The sequence below is a fragment of the Tachypleus tridentatus genome, chromosome 8 (assembly GCF_004210375.1).
Source record: "Tachypleus tridentatus isolate NWPU-2018 chromosome 8, ASM421037v1, whole genome shotgun sequence".
In the NCBI taxonomy this organism is placed as follows: Eukaryota; Metazoa; Arthropoda; class Merostomata; order Xiphosura; family Limulidae; genus Tachypleus; species Tachypleus tridentatus.
Window position 1 is genome coordinate 124,662,887 of NC_134832.1, and position 14,746 is coordinate 124,677,632.

Below are 14,746 nucleotides of genomic sequence, written 5' to 3' on the forward strand. Positions count from 1 at the left end.
ACATTCAAACATATAACTAGAATCCTTAGTTGATACAAAGTTTCATCACTTGAAATATTTTTTTGTAAACTTAGCCTTACTTTCTCCAATGCAGATATTAAAACCTAATTTAAAAAAACTCATCCTGCCATTTTTCAATTCTTCTGAAAACAAAAATAAAAAAGACATGTAGCTGTGTTTGTGTGTCAGTTGAAACTATGAACGAGGAAAACTACAGCAGTAAGTTAGGCCTATACTTACTAAACTTTCTTGTTTCACCATCAATAAGACAAAAAAACGGCTTTATAATTGATGTTTTCAATTTTCCCGTTGACAGTTATGATCATAACCCCTTTGGGCGCCATTTTTAAACATAACTCTTCCGCTTCACACCTAACTGACCTTGGCGCTACCAGCACTTACACAACATGTAACTTATATTAGTTATATATTCATCTCATTAATATCTTGTCTAGATCAAAATACACTCTACTCTTCGTTATACGAGTTGCTTGTTCGTACATTGAGCATCTTATCATTTATTGTTTGAAATGTCCACTTCACTTACCGTTGTAGAACATGTTTATTTGTACACTGATAGCCTCTTATTTTATCTTTTCAACTGATTATTTCAACCAGCATTGAACGGTTTGCACTACGACTTGTTTGTAGTGAGCACCTAACAGTTTCATTAAATACCTTATCATTTTCTTTTCAGTGAATTATTTCAGAGCGATACAAGAATACTTGTCTGCAGAAGTTGCATTTAGATGTTCGAACTTCATTCCCAGTCTGAACAGTTTGTTTCTAAGAGGTTCACTAAGATCCAACCAGACGTGTATATTTTCGTATATCTTCTCCCCTAGAAATGCCTTATATCATATGGCTAGAAATACTTTTACGTAATACTTGATAATCCACTTATTATGAATATACCATAAACTGTGTCATCACGTTAACTGTAGAGTGACACACTGTAACATGTACATGGAAAAAAAAGTCTAACCTAGTACAGTTTGATTTGTTTCTTCAATTTATATACACTAAGCGAATAGACGCCATCTTTGTTTTTACTCGCACACATCTTGTTAGTGACATGTTTATTTACTAATGTTATAAGAACCACTTAGTTCTGCAGATGTATGTTTGTTTGTTTTTTTAATTTCGCACAAAGCTACTCGAGGGCTATCTGTGCTAGCCGTCCCTAATTTAGCAGTGTAAGACTAGAGGGAAGGCACCCACCGCCAACTCTTGGGCTACTCTTTTACAAACGAATAGTGGGATTGACCGTCATATTATAACGCCCCCACGGCTGAAAGGACGAGCATGTTTGGCGCGACGGGGATGCGAACTCGCGACCCTCAGATTACGAGTCGCACGCCTTAACACGCTAGGCCATGCCGGGCCCCCTGCAGATATAACTGTATGTTGTTTAACAAGTGTCGCCCAATTCATTTCGCTTGCACACGACTAGTGGCGAACTAATAATAAATCATCACTTAGACATCACGAATATCCAGAAATTACAGGGAAGTTGAGACCCTTTTATCCTTAAATTTATTAATTTATCAGATAGTAATAATTTTTAGTTTTAAGAATGTCACATAACTCGTGCTGCGCGTATAAAAAGATTTTTAATTAAACATCAAACTAAGTTCATTCATTGAGTTATTATTTGTTGGCATTCCACATAAAAACATGAATTCTTTTACATAAAATGTTACTGTTCTGCGTAAGAATATAATCGTTCTATATGAAAACATGATCGCTCTATATAAATAAATTATGTTGAGGAAAACTGTATCCAGATATTTGCTGTCTTTATATATGTGTTGAAGTTACCTCTAAAGAGTAGAAACTAGTTCCCCGTGATTAGCTTACAAATTTCAGTCTATTAACGTTAGAGATATACGAAAATCCAGTAAGCTTTTTAACAATGTTAAGTACAAGTATATCGTTCAGATCATAGGAGTTTTTCATTTCAATTAAATCGATATGAATAAAAATATTAATTTTAGAGACACATGTTAACTGGTCACTTTATAAACATCTCTCCTTAATACTGGTTTCAACCCCTTTCACATAAAGAGCAACTTGTATTCTACGAGACACACTGACTGGTCACTTACAACTTGTATTTGCTGTCAAACTGGATTACTTTTCTTATCTACAATATCCTTATATTTGACGCCCAACTGGATCGCTTTTCTTATCCACAATATTCTTATATTTGACGTCCATCTGGATCGCTTTTCTTATCAATAATAGCCTCTGTCTGTATTGCAGAAATTCTAAAAGATCTATGAATGTGTATGGTCGATTCACATAAGTCCAGTTGTAGATTATTGTTATGAACACATGTTGGTTCACACATGTCAGTAGCAAATTATTGTAGTGAATCCGATGTGGGTTCACACGATTTCGATAGCATATTACTGTGGTGAATGACACGTTGGTTCACATTATTTCAGCAGGAGATTACTGTGGTGAATGACACGTTGGTTCACATTATTTCAGCAGGAGATTACTGTGGTGAATGACACATTGGCTTACATGATTTCAATAACAGATTATTATGGTGAATATCACGTGTTAATTTACCCAGTGACTGTTCTGCCCAAGTAAACTAATTTCAGTTCACGCCAGAATTAAAAACATTGTTTGCTGTTGATGACCTGACCTTTTGAGCGTTAAGTTGGTTTTTTTATTTTACTTATTTTAACCATTGCTGTCGGTGTTACCATGGTGTAAATACCATGTAAGTATATATATATATATATACATATCGTTGTATTGGTAATTATAATGTGTTCTGTATCTATAAACATGTCTGCGTACGTAGATGTGGTAATTGCAATACATTCTGTGTGTATAAATGTGATTGTTTATATTTGCTATTCCAATGTCTTTCATCACATACTCAGAACAATTCTGTTTACCTATTCATTGTCTGTGCTTATTCGTCTATAATATTTCTCCCACTTTGTGATTAATGGTTAGTTTTATGCCATGTTTTACTTTTGGGATGGCGAGGTGATGAAGCACATGGCTTCTTGATTATCAAATGGTTTATTTTCAGCCATGGTCATCAAAGCGTTTATAACAAGTCGTTGTGGCCATAACCTATTGGTCCAATACATAACTGAACTTTCGACAAGGTGTTGTATCAACATGTAATAGTCCTGACCTTTAGTGACTATCTACATACAGGGCAACGACTGTTATACTTTGATACGACACCTTGTCAATAGTTCGGTTGCGTACTGGACCAATAAATATTGACTATATTTATTGTTAAAGTAACCAATAGGACTATCGTAATGCTTATTAGGCCTTATGTTTTTAAACATACGATTATTATTATGTTAATATATATGCATTAAAGTAGGAGTCCTAGTAAGAATTATAATAGTTTTGTTGACTACACCGTTGAGTCAATACGCTTTGAAGAATAACATTTTGCATTCAAAATATCTTTTACTGGTTCTGATACCCAGAATACACGAGGAAATGTGTCTACAGAAAAAAGAATCTCAAACATATTTTGATTTCTTTCTTTTTTCATAAATTGTCAGGAAACACCATCTGGAGACATTTTCCAGTAGTATGTATCATTATTGCTACACTGTACACAATTGGTGATCTTATTACAACGAGCGATACGACACTTATACTTGTATTACAACTTCGCAAAAGAAAAAGGAAGCTCAGATACGGTGTTGTTATATCTTCAGTTTAATTGGTTTAAATTTCGTGCAAAGCTACTCGAGGGCTATCTGCGCTAACCGTCCTTAATTTAGCAGTGCAAGACTAGAGGGAAGGCAGCTAGTCATCACCACCCATTGCTAACTCTTGGGCTATCTTTTAGCAACGAATAGTGGGATTAACCGTCACTTTATAACGCCCCCACGGCCGAAACATCGAGTATGTTTGGTGTGACGGAGATTTGAACCCGCGGCTCTCAGATTACGAGCCGAGTAACTTAACCACCTGGCCATGCCGAGCCTCAGTGTAATTGGCTATCTTGCAAATTCGTATGACAAATTTACGGTAACAGTAACTCTTCTGATTGGTCCAAGGCAAATATTTTTCAAAGTAGAAGCCAGGTCTAACGCGTGACGCATGTTTTCTTGTTTCTGGAAACAGCTATCACACTAAAAGAAAAATTGTGTCTCGAATCATGTTTTCTTGTGTTTGATAGTTAATATTAACGTCAAAATCTGGTTTGTCCACACACGTGTCAGAAGAATTGGACGCTCGCTTAAATCGCATTTAATGCGTTCAACATTTAAAACCCACGATCATAGCCAGAAAAACAAAACAAAAACAAACAGTATCGCTAGTACTCCCGGAAAGATGTAATCTACACTACGTGTTTTATGTTTATAATGAAACATATATTGATGAAACTAAATCACCGATACAAATAGTGCATTAACTACCTCCGTCTTCAAGTGACGGTGAGGTTCTCGTATCTCATTAATTATCACTAATCACCTGCATCCAATGAACTTATTACTATTTAAATACCAAAGATTCATCAACAACAAGGAGTTCCAGCTGATTAGATATGAAAAATTTCAGTCAACAGGGTTGCCATATTAAATTATATTTCAGTATACGTATGTTCACGTGCTAACGTTTTCTTTCTATGTTATCGCTTTTATATAGTGTACATTTATGATTACAACTCCGTTTACAGTTTATCTTTTCATACCAAATGAGAGTGTTTATGTGACTCATCGTTTAAATGAATGTTTCTTAACCGTGATCACATTTGTGACAAACATTTATTGTTGTATACCCTTTATTGTTGAGAACACGATCACGTGTCAGTTGAGTTGTGTTGGCTGTTTGTTCTATTAAGACTAGGTTTGTCTTCAGTAGGGCGTCTGCCTCTTCATAAAGACGTGAGGTGAAACATTTAAGAAATAAAGAATTTTCGCTGTAATTATCTCTGTTGCTTCTCATGAAACATGTTTGCACTGCTGTATGCCTTGTGTCACCTGAATACTTAATATAAGTAAATGTACCAGGACTTAAGGCGCTACATCATTGTTTGGCTGAGACATAAACAGACCTTTAACTAATTGTTGTTTAAATTCCATGAAGTATGTAGACTAATGTGTCAAAAATATACACAGACTGTTCTATAGAGTTTTATAAATGTGCGTAACTTTGTATATATTTTTTTCTACAAATATTTAATGAAATGAGAAAGCCACGCCCACTCAACACTGAATTTATTGGTTTGCCGCTTACTGACAAATTGAATCACATTTCATTTCTTATAACCAATAGAAAGCCGAGATTCTCAGTAATGAACCTATAGCTTTTGCTTCGATTTAAGTGAATTACCTGTTTTCAGTTCATATTATATGCTGTAATAATTTACCCTGAATTTAGTACTTTGTTCACAGAACAATGTCTACAGTGTTCAATTGCTTAGGTTTGTAAAATAATGCCTACAACATATTTCAATTGTTTAGTTTTGTATTTCTTTTGTTATTGTCATCGAACACCTAATGCACGACTCGGAATGGCAAAATTTCCTTATATACTGCTAATTTCTGCGCAATGTTAAATGCATAATTTGAACACTGAAATAGGACATTTAATACTAAACTACAATAGCGTAAAATATTTTCAAGAGTGTTTTAGTTGTTGTTTTTTTATGCATAAATATTCAAAGTTTTATGATCCTTTGAAAATTGCAGTTTCGGCTGCATTTCCCTGATGAGTGCACCTTTTCCAAGCCGTTGCTTCTTTGTTTCTTTGTTTTCTTTCATCATTTCATTGTTTTTATGACGACCTTCAAACGAGCGCAGAATTCATAATGAAACACCTGCTTCAAATGCTTGTCTTTTCTTCTTCTTTTGGCTCATCTTGTTTTTTATTTGTGTTTAATGACCGGACTCTTTGATGGGATTTGTTTCTTTATTATCTTTTATCTTTCTTATAGAGTACCGATAGAATTTCAGAATGTTCATGATGAACCCGAACTTAGTTCTATTGTATTATGAAAGAATCAATGCAAAAAATGTTTAACCATTTATCTCTTTTTTTTTTATTAAATAGCATCATGGGATTTAGAAAAAGTTTGTAACCCGTAAGTATGCATTACGGATTAAAAATCGCGGTTTGTAACCTGTAACGATGATAGATCTCGAAAAAGATGTAAGCCTAAATCTGTAATTGTCGGGTCAATTTTTTTTCTCCCTGAAACTGTTTGTCGTCTTTTTCAAATATGGTTTAGATTCAAGAATCTAAACCAAAGGCGTTAAAAAAAAAAAACGGACTTCGAATATAGCTGTTTACTTGTCTTTTTATATGAGATAAATTACACTTCTGGAGCCACAAAAGTTATTATTTTCGAACATGTCGGCTGTGATGAGCACTCAGTCTCAGGCATCAGTGGTACCTGATGCGCGAATTCAAAATAATCATACAGAAAGCAGAATTAATAATACTAGCAGAAATACCTGCCCTTTATAAACTGGTAGTTCTTGCGGAAGGCCATTAGGCCTACAACCTTTTCTGGAATTGTCTGACAGTTCCACAACAAAGTACTCGTACTTGACATTCAATGATGTTCACCTTTCACGATAAAAATAATTTTACTGAAGTCTTTGCTTTAAAATGAACTATTGTCACAGCATTACAGTCCAGAGTAGATTTTATTGAAGTATTTCTTTACAGACGCAGTTGTCAATGAAAGTGTCTTACTTTTCTGTTAGAACATTCTTGAGATCTTCACTAAATAAAAACAAATAATTTTTAAATCTATTTTTTCATTGTTTTATATTTGAAACGTGCTTCTTTTTGTAATTTTTATTGGTTAAATCTGAAACACTTTATTTTTTTGGAAATTTAAATTGTTTTATTTATTACTCAGCTATAAAAGTACTACCTAGTTATAAAAACATTACCCAATTAGGATTGGTGGTAATCTGTGCGGTAGTTTCCGAAATCTAAGTTTTGGACGTATACACTGCACGCTCCATTATAATAAGATACGAGGTCTGTTAAAAAAATACGCGGACTGTTTGAATTGCGCGGCTCCAGTTAATTCCAGGGGAATCCGCTTGGTGTCGCTAGGTTCGCACAGATCAGCTGATTACGACGCCATTTCCCGATTGCAGATATCTTCATTTGTGTATTAGCTACGCGGTTTTAACTGAAGTGCGATTTTTTCGTTTCGCGGATTTCAGAATGAATGACCTGAAGAAGCAACGACTTGCTGTGAAATTTTGTGTTAAACTTGGAAAATCTGCGACTGAAACTTTTGCCATGCTTAACATGGCTTACGGTGATGTTGCTATGAAGCGTACAGCATGTTTCAAGTGGTATGAACGTTTTAAGGATGGTCGACAGTTCATTGAAGATGATGAGCGTCCTGGACGTCCTTCCACGTCAACTGACGACCCACACGTCGACAAAATCAACAGCCTGGTGCGGGCAAATCGACGTCTGGCTGTCAGGGAGCTTACTGAAGAGTGTGGGATATCAGTTGGATCTTGTTACGAGATTTTGACCGAAAAATTAAAGATGCACCGCGTTGCTGCGAAATTTGTGCCTCAGAACTCGTGAGTTTTTGGCCAAACACTCGATCACTGTTCTTCCCCACCACCCCTACTCACCTGACCTTGCTCCTTGCGATTTTTTCTTGTTCCCCAAACTCAAAAGACCCTTGAAAGGAAGAAGATTTGAGACGATTCCCGAGATTAAGGCAAATGCGACGAAGAAGCTGGAGGACATTACAAAAAAGCGTGCCAGGACTGTTTCAACAAGTGGAAACACCGTTGGGATAAGTGTGTGCGTTGGGGAGGAGAGTACTTTGAAGGGGTCCCAGACCTGTAACTTCTAAATAAAATACATTTTGTTTTATGACGTCAGTCCGCGTATTTTCTGAACAGCCCTCGTATGTAGGTTTGATTGCTTGTTCTAAAACAGAGAGCTACACAATGGGTTATTTGTGCTGTTTCCACCGCGTTTATCGAAACCTTTCTTTTAGAGAATTAAAAATAAGCCTTCAAACCTATTGCTGAGGCACTGTGGAGGAAGGGGCTGATACTTTCAAATTTATTATTATGTATTTCTTTACAAATTTATTATTATGTATTTCTTTACAAATTTATTATTATGTATTTTATTACAAATTTATTATTATGTATTTCTTTACAAATTTATTATTTTTGTTAGAAGCTTCAAATGACGAATAAAATTTTAAACAGGACAAAAATATATTTATTCTAAGCCTGAAAATCACTTGTCAATTATTTTTCTTCGATGCAAAATTTCTGAAACCCATGATATTTTATATTACACATACAAAAACCAAAAACAAATAGAATAACGTTTTCGTTTATACTAAAAGCTTGCGATATATTATTGACATATACACAGTACGTTTAAAGTTATACTGTTTATTATTTTATTTTTAAGTTTCAGGTTCGTTGAATATTGAAAGACGGATTTCAAGAAACTTTGTTTTATTTTCCTTTGGTTTCGTTCTCAAACCCTTTCGTAATAAATATTTCCACGAAACAAGCAAGCAAGAAAAATAAATTAACAGCTCCTACAATATTTGTTATTTGAGTTCCAGCGTTTTTAACGTGTCGATTTCCAAGAACAAACAAAAAAGTTGTTGTTTTTTAATTTCGCGCAAAGCTACTGGAGGGCTATCTGCGCTAGCAGTCCCTGATTTATCAGTGTAAGACGAGAGGGAAGGCAGCTAGTCATCACCACCCACTGCCAACTCTTGGGCTACTCTTTTACCAACGAATAGTGGGATTGATCATCACATTATAACGCTCCCACTGCTGAAAGGGCGATTCGAACTCTCACCCTCAGATTACGAGTCGAACGCCTTAACCCACCTGCTCATGTCGGGCCATCAAACAAAAAGAAAAAGTAAAGAAGTTAATTATATTATAGGCTTAATTAAAATTATATACATATATACATTATATATATATATAAGATAGAAAGCAAACGAAGGATCCAAGAGATAACGTAAGGGTCCTATAATTTAACTTTAATGTTAAACATATCTGTGAGGAATATAATGCTGTAAGTGAAAAGAAAAAAAAAGCATTATAAGACTTGAGACTTGGCGCTGTCATTTGGTTAATGCGTTCGACTCGTAATCTGAGGGTTGCGGGTTCGAATCGCCTTTCAGCCGTGGGAGCGTTAAAATGTGACGATCAATCCCAGTATTCGTTGGTGAAATATTAGCCCAAGAGTTGGCTTTGGGTGGTGATGACCAGCTGCCTTTCCTCTAGTCTTACACTGCTAAATTAGGGATGGCTAACGCAGATAGCCCTTGTGTAGCTTTGCGTGAAATTAAAAAAAATCAAAACCAACCTCCACTTTTGTATATTAAATTGCTATAATACATTCATGAAATCGCCGCTTGAACATTATATAAAAAAGACTTAGTTGAAATACTGATTTTACTTCCCTCTTCAGGGCTGTGTGCTTATTGTATCTAATGCTATTTCACTACTTTGTTGCGTATAATAATTTATTTGGACAAATCTTCGATTTATTACGTTACACAAGTTAGTATTACTATTTCAAATAGCCGGAAATTTTAATTTTAATTCAGAAGTTAACTAAATGTTAATATATGTCAAATGTATGACATTTGTTCTTAATACAAATATATTTTAAGTTACAAACAAAAATAACATAATTTATAATAATGGTTATCACTTATACTTATTACTAATGATGGTTTGTATACAAGAGTTTTACAAACTTATAAACAATACTGTTTTTTATATCTGGTCTGGAACTGAATATTTTAACGACGTTGACTGAGAGCCAATTAATTTTTTTGTGATACCCTTGTATACTTCTTTTGATGATCGGCTAAGCTTGAAGCACCCGTAAGTTTCACTGGTAACAATATTTATTTCCCTTGTAGAAATACTAATGTTAATTCACTGAAGTTGAACGGTTTATAATGTTCGAAATCTATAAACATTCCTGGTACAGTTAATAGGTGTTAATAACAATTATAGCTTCCGAGGCCTATAGCACACTGATTGTAGCTGACTGCTACTAATAATAAGTCTCTCGGTACGGCGGTTTTATATACCAATCACGCGAAATGTTCGAAAATATGTCAGCGTTTTCGTAAAAAAAATATTATTGATTCTTACTCTCAAGAATCTTGTACAACTTTACAACACAGTCGGAACTTGCGCAATATGCATCCAACAATATACGTTACATACATAATAAAACTATACTGAAACAAACGTAGGCACTAAAATAAATATATACCAATAAATCTATTACAACTTCTCTTTACAAACAAGTCAGTAGTAAAATACCACCTTTCACTTGAAATAGTCACAATATTTATATTTCACATATAATATCCCTTTTAATTACATTTGTGATACCTAATTTTAAGCGATATTTTGTGATCTAGTGCAGGTGCACTTATTATTATTTTTAAATTGAGTGGAGATGGATATTAGGACTATCATAATCAATTATTATATAAAGATCTATTTAGGTTAGTGTGTCGTTTTTATATAGACTTTTATCACTATATCTGAATGAGCAATGGATTCGTTTTATATTTGTATATTTATGCATGAAATTTAGGTCAGTTGATCTGCATACTAGAAATACTGTATTTTGCGTAGTAATTTCCTTATTGTATATTTGTTTCGAATTTCTTTATATATCTTGGTATTACATTAATCCAAGCAGAACAGGATAATAATATTACTATTTGTATGTATCGTTTACAGTTTTAATGAAATTTTCCACTATGGCTCTTGTGTTTTTACCAGTTAATCTTTTGATATAGTTTACTAGTTGCCATAGTTCATTTCGGATTTGATTAATGCGCCTTCCCAAATTAATTTTGAATCATACATTACTCCAAGAAGTTTTTGTGATATTACGACATGTAAAAGAGTTCCGTCCAAGTATACTGCAAAAAGGTTTCTATGAATTTTTATTAATTCTGAAAATAGGATTACATTAGGTCTTTGGAAAGTTTATTTTTTTCTGCATTTTTGACAAAAATACACAATTTAATTTTAAAATGGTTGTAAGTTTGTAGTTGCACTCGAAGGAGTTGTTTTTCTATATTGCTACATCGTCTGCGAATTGTAAGTTAGATTAAAATAAGGATCCTCTAATAGCATATCATTACATACATGATAAAAAAAAATGGATAGGGCTAACTAACCCTCCCTGCTGAACACTTGCCTTAGGAGTAAAATCCCTTCACATTTTCTGTCACCAAAAAGGTGGGCAATCAGCGAATAACACCTCTCGGTAAATCCATTTGTTTCAATTTATATCTTAAACCATTAAGTCATAAAGTGCTGAATGATTTCTTTCTATCGAGAGCCCCCCGCTAGTACAGCGATATGTCTCTGGATTTACAACGCTAAAATGAGGGGTTCGATTCCCCTTGGTGGGCTCAGCAGAGAGCCCGATGTGGCTTTGCTATAAGAAAAACACAAACACTCTATCGAGAAATCAGGCAAAAGTGGTGCATTCTACCGGTTCAAATATTTATTGTGTTTAGTTAAATATTTAGTTAATCTAACTAAATTGTCTATTGTATGTCGAGATTTGCTGAAACCGTTTTGAACTTCAGGAATCGTTTGTGAAATCTCCAGGAACGTTTGTTATTAATTATTCTTTATAAAATTTGCTATACAGCTAGTCAGGCTAATTGGTCGGTAACTCCCTGGTTCATTCACCTGCTTTAGAAACATTAGAACATTTAGTTGCTTCCAAGAGTCTGGGATGTAGCCAGAGTTGATGGATGAACTGAATAATGCTGTTAGATGTTCAAACGATTTCTAGGTATTCTTGATGAGGAGAATAGTTTGCATATCATCTTCATCTGGAGCTTTGTTGTTGTTTTTTATATGTGTTATAGATGTAATTACTTCTGTTTTCATTACTGTATGCTTGCATAATTATTATTACCCATATTTGAATTTCGGAGATTAATTGAAACAGCTGGGAAATTTGATGTGTAGATGTGTTTGCTTTGATTCATGTAACCGGTTAAATAGAACGTGTCCGTATCTGATTCATTATGAGTTTTAAATGATTTTCTTAATTGTTCTTTTAAAACTTCTGCGTTTCGTATGTTTGTACATCATGTTCTATTTTTATAATTTAAGGTCAAATAAGTTTCGCCGTGTTTTGTTTGATAGTAAGTCGGTTCAGGTGTGTCCAACAATTACTTGGGAATGTTGATTTTTTTTATTGCAAGCAAGTGTCCCATTTCTCTCCTTTTGTTTCGTTTCGAACTTGTTACTTAGTGTATTAATTTGAATTTTGATGTACGGGTCTCTTCTATTCATATATTGTATTCTTAGTTCTTCTTAATAATTTTATATGCCTTTTTATAATTAAATTTTAGGCTAACCGCTAGTACAGCGGTATGTCGTGGGGTTTACAACGCTAAAATCAAGGGTTCGATTCCCAGCGGTGGGTTCAGCAGATAGCCCGATGTGGCTTTGCTGTAAAAAAACAAACACGCATTAATCTTTGGTTCTCTGATAGGTTCATTATGATGAGCTTTAAGATCGAAGACACGTGTTATTGGTAAATGATCACTGTCTAGATGAAATCCAACTTTGAAGCTAAAATGTCTATAATTAATTTGTGATCAGCTTATACAAAAATCCGAAATGTCACAAGAATTGTGTAAAGAGATTTGTATGTGAGTAGCAGTGTTATCACTCAAATACACGTGTTATATAAGTGTTATCGTTCAATAATACATCTCTGTGTTTAGCTTCCATTTAAGCAAGTGAACTAGAATACATGCGGTTACAGAGACACATTTGCTATTTCATCAACAGAAAAAGTTGAAAAATGTTATTTCAACCTAAGAAAACCTCATAAATGTTAGCATACTCTCGTCCCAAATACTTCTGTATACCATAATTTTCAGCAGTTCCTTGGGCTCCCATCTTCAACATTTCCATACCATTATTGTCCTCAGTTTATTCATGGTTTTAATGTGTACCAATTTGTACCTCATAAATGTTAGTATATTCTCGTCCCAAATACTTCTGTATACCATTATTTTCAGCAGTTCCTTGCGCTCCCATCTTCAACATTTCCACCTAAATCTAATTATCTGTCATTAGTTTATTCATGGTTTTAATTTGTACCAAGTTCATTGAGACATTTTACATATTTGAATATAAAACCTTGTTTAAATAAATTAAATGATGTTGGATATATAAACTTAATACTAGAAAGTTATTCTAAGCAAAGTGTAAAAATAAAGTAATCTAAGTCTAAATCTTAAAATGTATTTACAGATCGAGTGGTTTTGGCTATTTCAAAATACGATCGGGCACAGCTAAACAAGAACTATCTGCACATATATGTCCTTAATTTTGAACTAATAGATTAGAGAAAACAATATACTTATTTGATCGATTAGTGAAATATGCATAGAACGTTTCTTGTGGCAACGGGTTCGAGATCTTGAATATCCGGAATCACAATTCGGGCAAGTTAATAATTAGCTCATAGACAAACTTAAATGAAATGAGAATAAAGTACGTAATATATATATACGTCGTTTAAGGTCATTCATTTATCAAAAATGATTTTTGGAAAATCGTTTAGTTTCCTGCCAATAGGGAGGCCCGGCATGGCCAGGGTTTAAGGTACTCAACTCGTAATTTTAGGATTCCAGGTTCGAATCCCCGTGAAACCAAACATGCCCGCCATTTCAGCCGTGGGGGCGTTATAATGTGACGGGCAATCGTTGGTATTCGTTGGTAAAAGAGTAGCCCAAGAGTTGGCGGTGGGTGGTGATGACTAGCTGCCTTCCCTCTAGTCTTACACTGCTAAATTAGGGACGGCTAGCACAGATAGCCCTCGAGTAGCTTTGTACGAAACTTAAACCAAACAAACCAAGCCAACAGCGATTACTTTGTTGTTGCTATGATACCTAATTCATTAATAAAGATATCTGCTAATTTTATCTAAAGCTACAGTAGTGGTCTACTGTAGGTATTACTTATTACCTAACTCAGTATAATTTTATATAAAAAAACCAGCAAAAAATTAAAAAACAACAAGGCGTTACTATCGAAACTCACGATGTGTTCTTAATTTTATATTAGGGTTATACGTCATTTCGTGACTGAAGCGTGCTAGACAAAAAATTTAGGTCGCAAAAGTATATCGTAATCCATGCAAAGTTTTTTAAACCACGAGTCTATGGTTCTGTTTCGAATAATCGTTTTTGTGGTTATCGCACTACTGATCACTTTATATTTGATTTTGTTGTTTTCAGTAATTTACGTTCGTACGTATGGAGGGCTTGCAATGTAATTTTCCATCACCAGCAGCGATGGGCGTGAAAATCTTGTATTTCAATCCAAACCTAGATCCCAGCTGTCACGTATACTTAAAGCGACTGTTTGAAGTTATTTGCAATGACGGCTGTGCAACTCACTGCTGAAACCTCTTGTTGGGCATTTCCTACCCTGTTTAGGACTTCGTTTTTTGGTATGGTCTTATACTTTTGACCGGCTAGTATTTAGGCTAATTTCATAGTGTTCACGTTTTCCCTATTAAATGATAAAAAAGTTTTCTATTTTTTCCCTTTTCTTATTTTCATCATTCGAAGCTCTACTCAAATAAGTGGTTGAGTCTAGCAACGCAAAATGCATATTTTTTCTTTGTGTTCATTAGCTTTAAGATTTTGGCCAGCAGTGTACATGAATATAAATATATGGATATA

The 14,746-nt window shown here is 34.3% G+C and overlaps 1 protein-coding gene across 2 annotated transcripts in view; it reads right to left on the reverse strand.

The window, feature by feature from the left end:
• The window catches only part of LOC143223415 (17-beta-hydroxysteroid dehydrogenase 13-like), an 86,185-nt gene that overhangs the window by 52,579 nt on the left and 18,860 nt on the right, over positions 1 to 14,746 (reverse strand). The gene's annotated exons all lie outside the window — the stretch shown is intronic.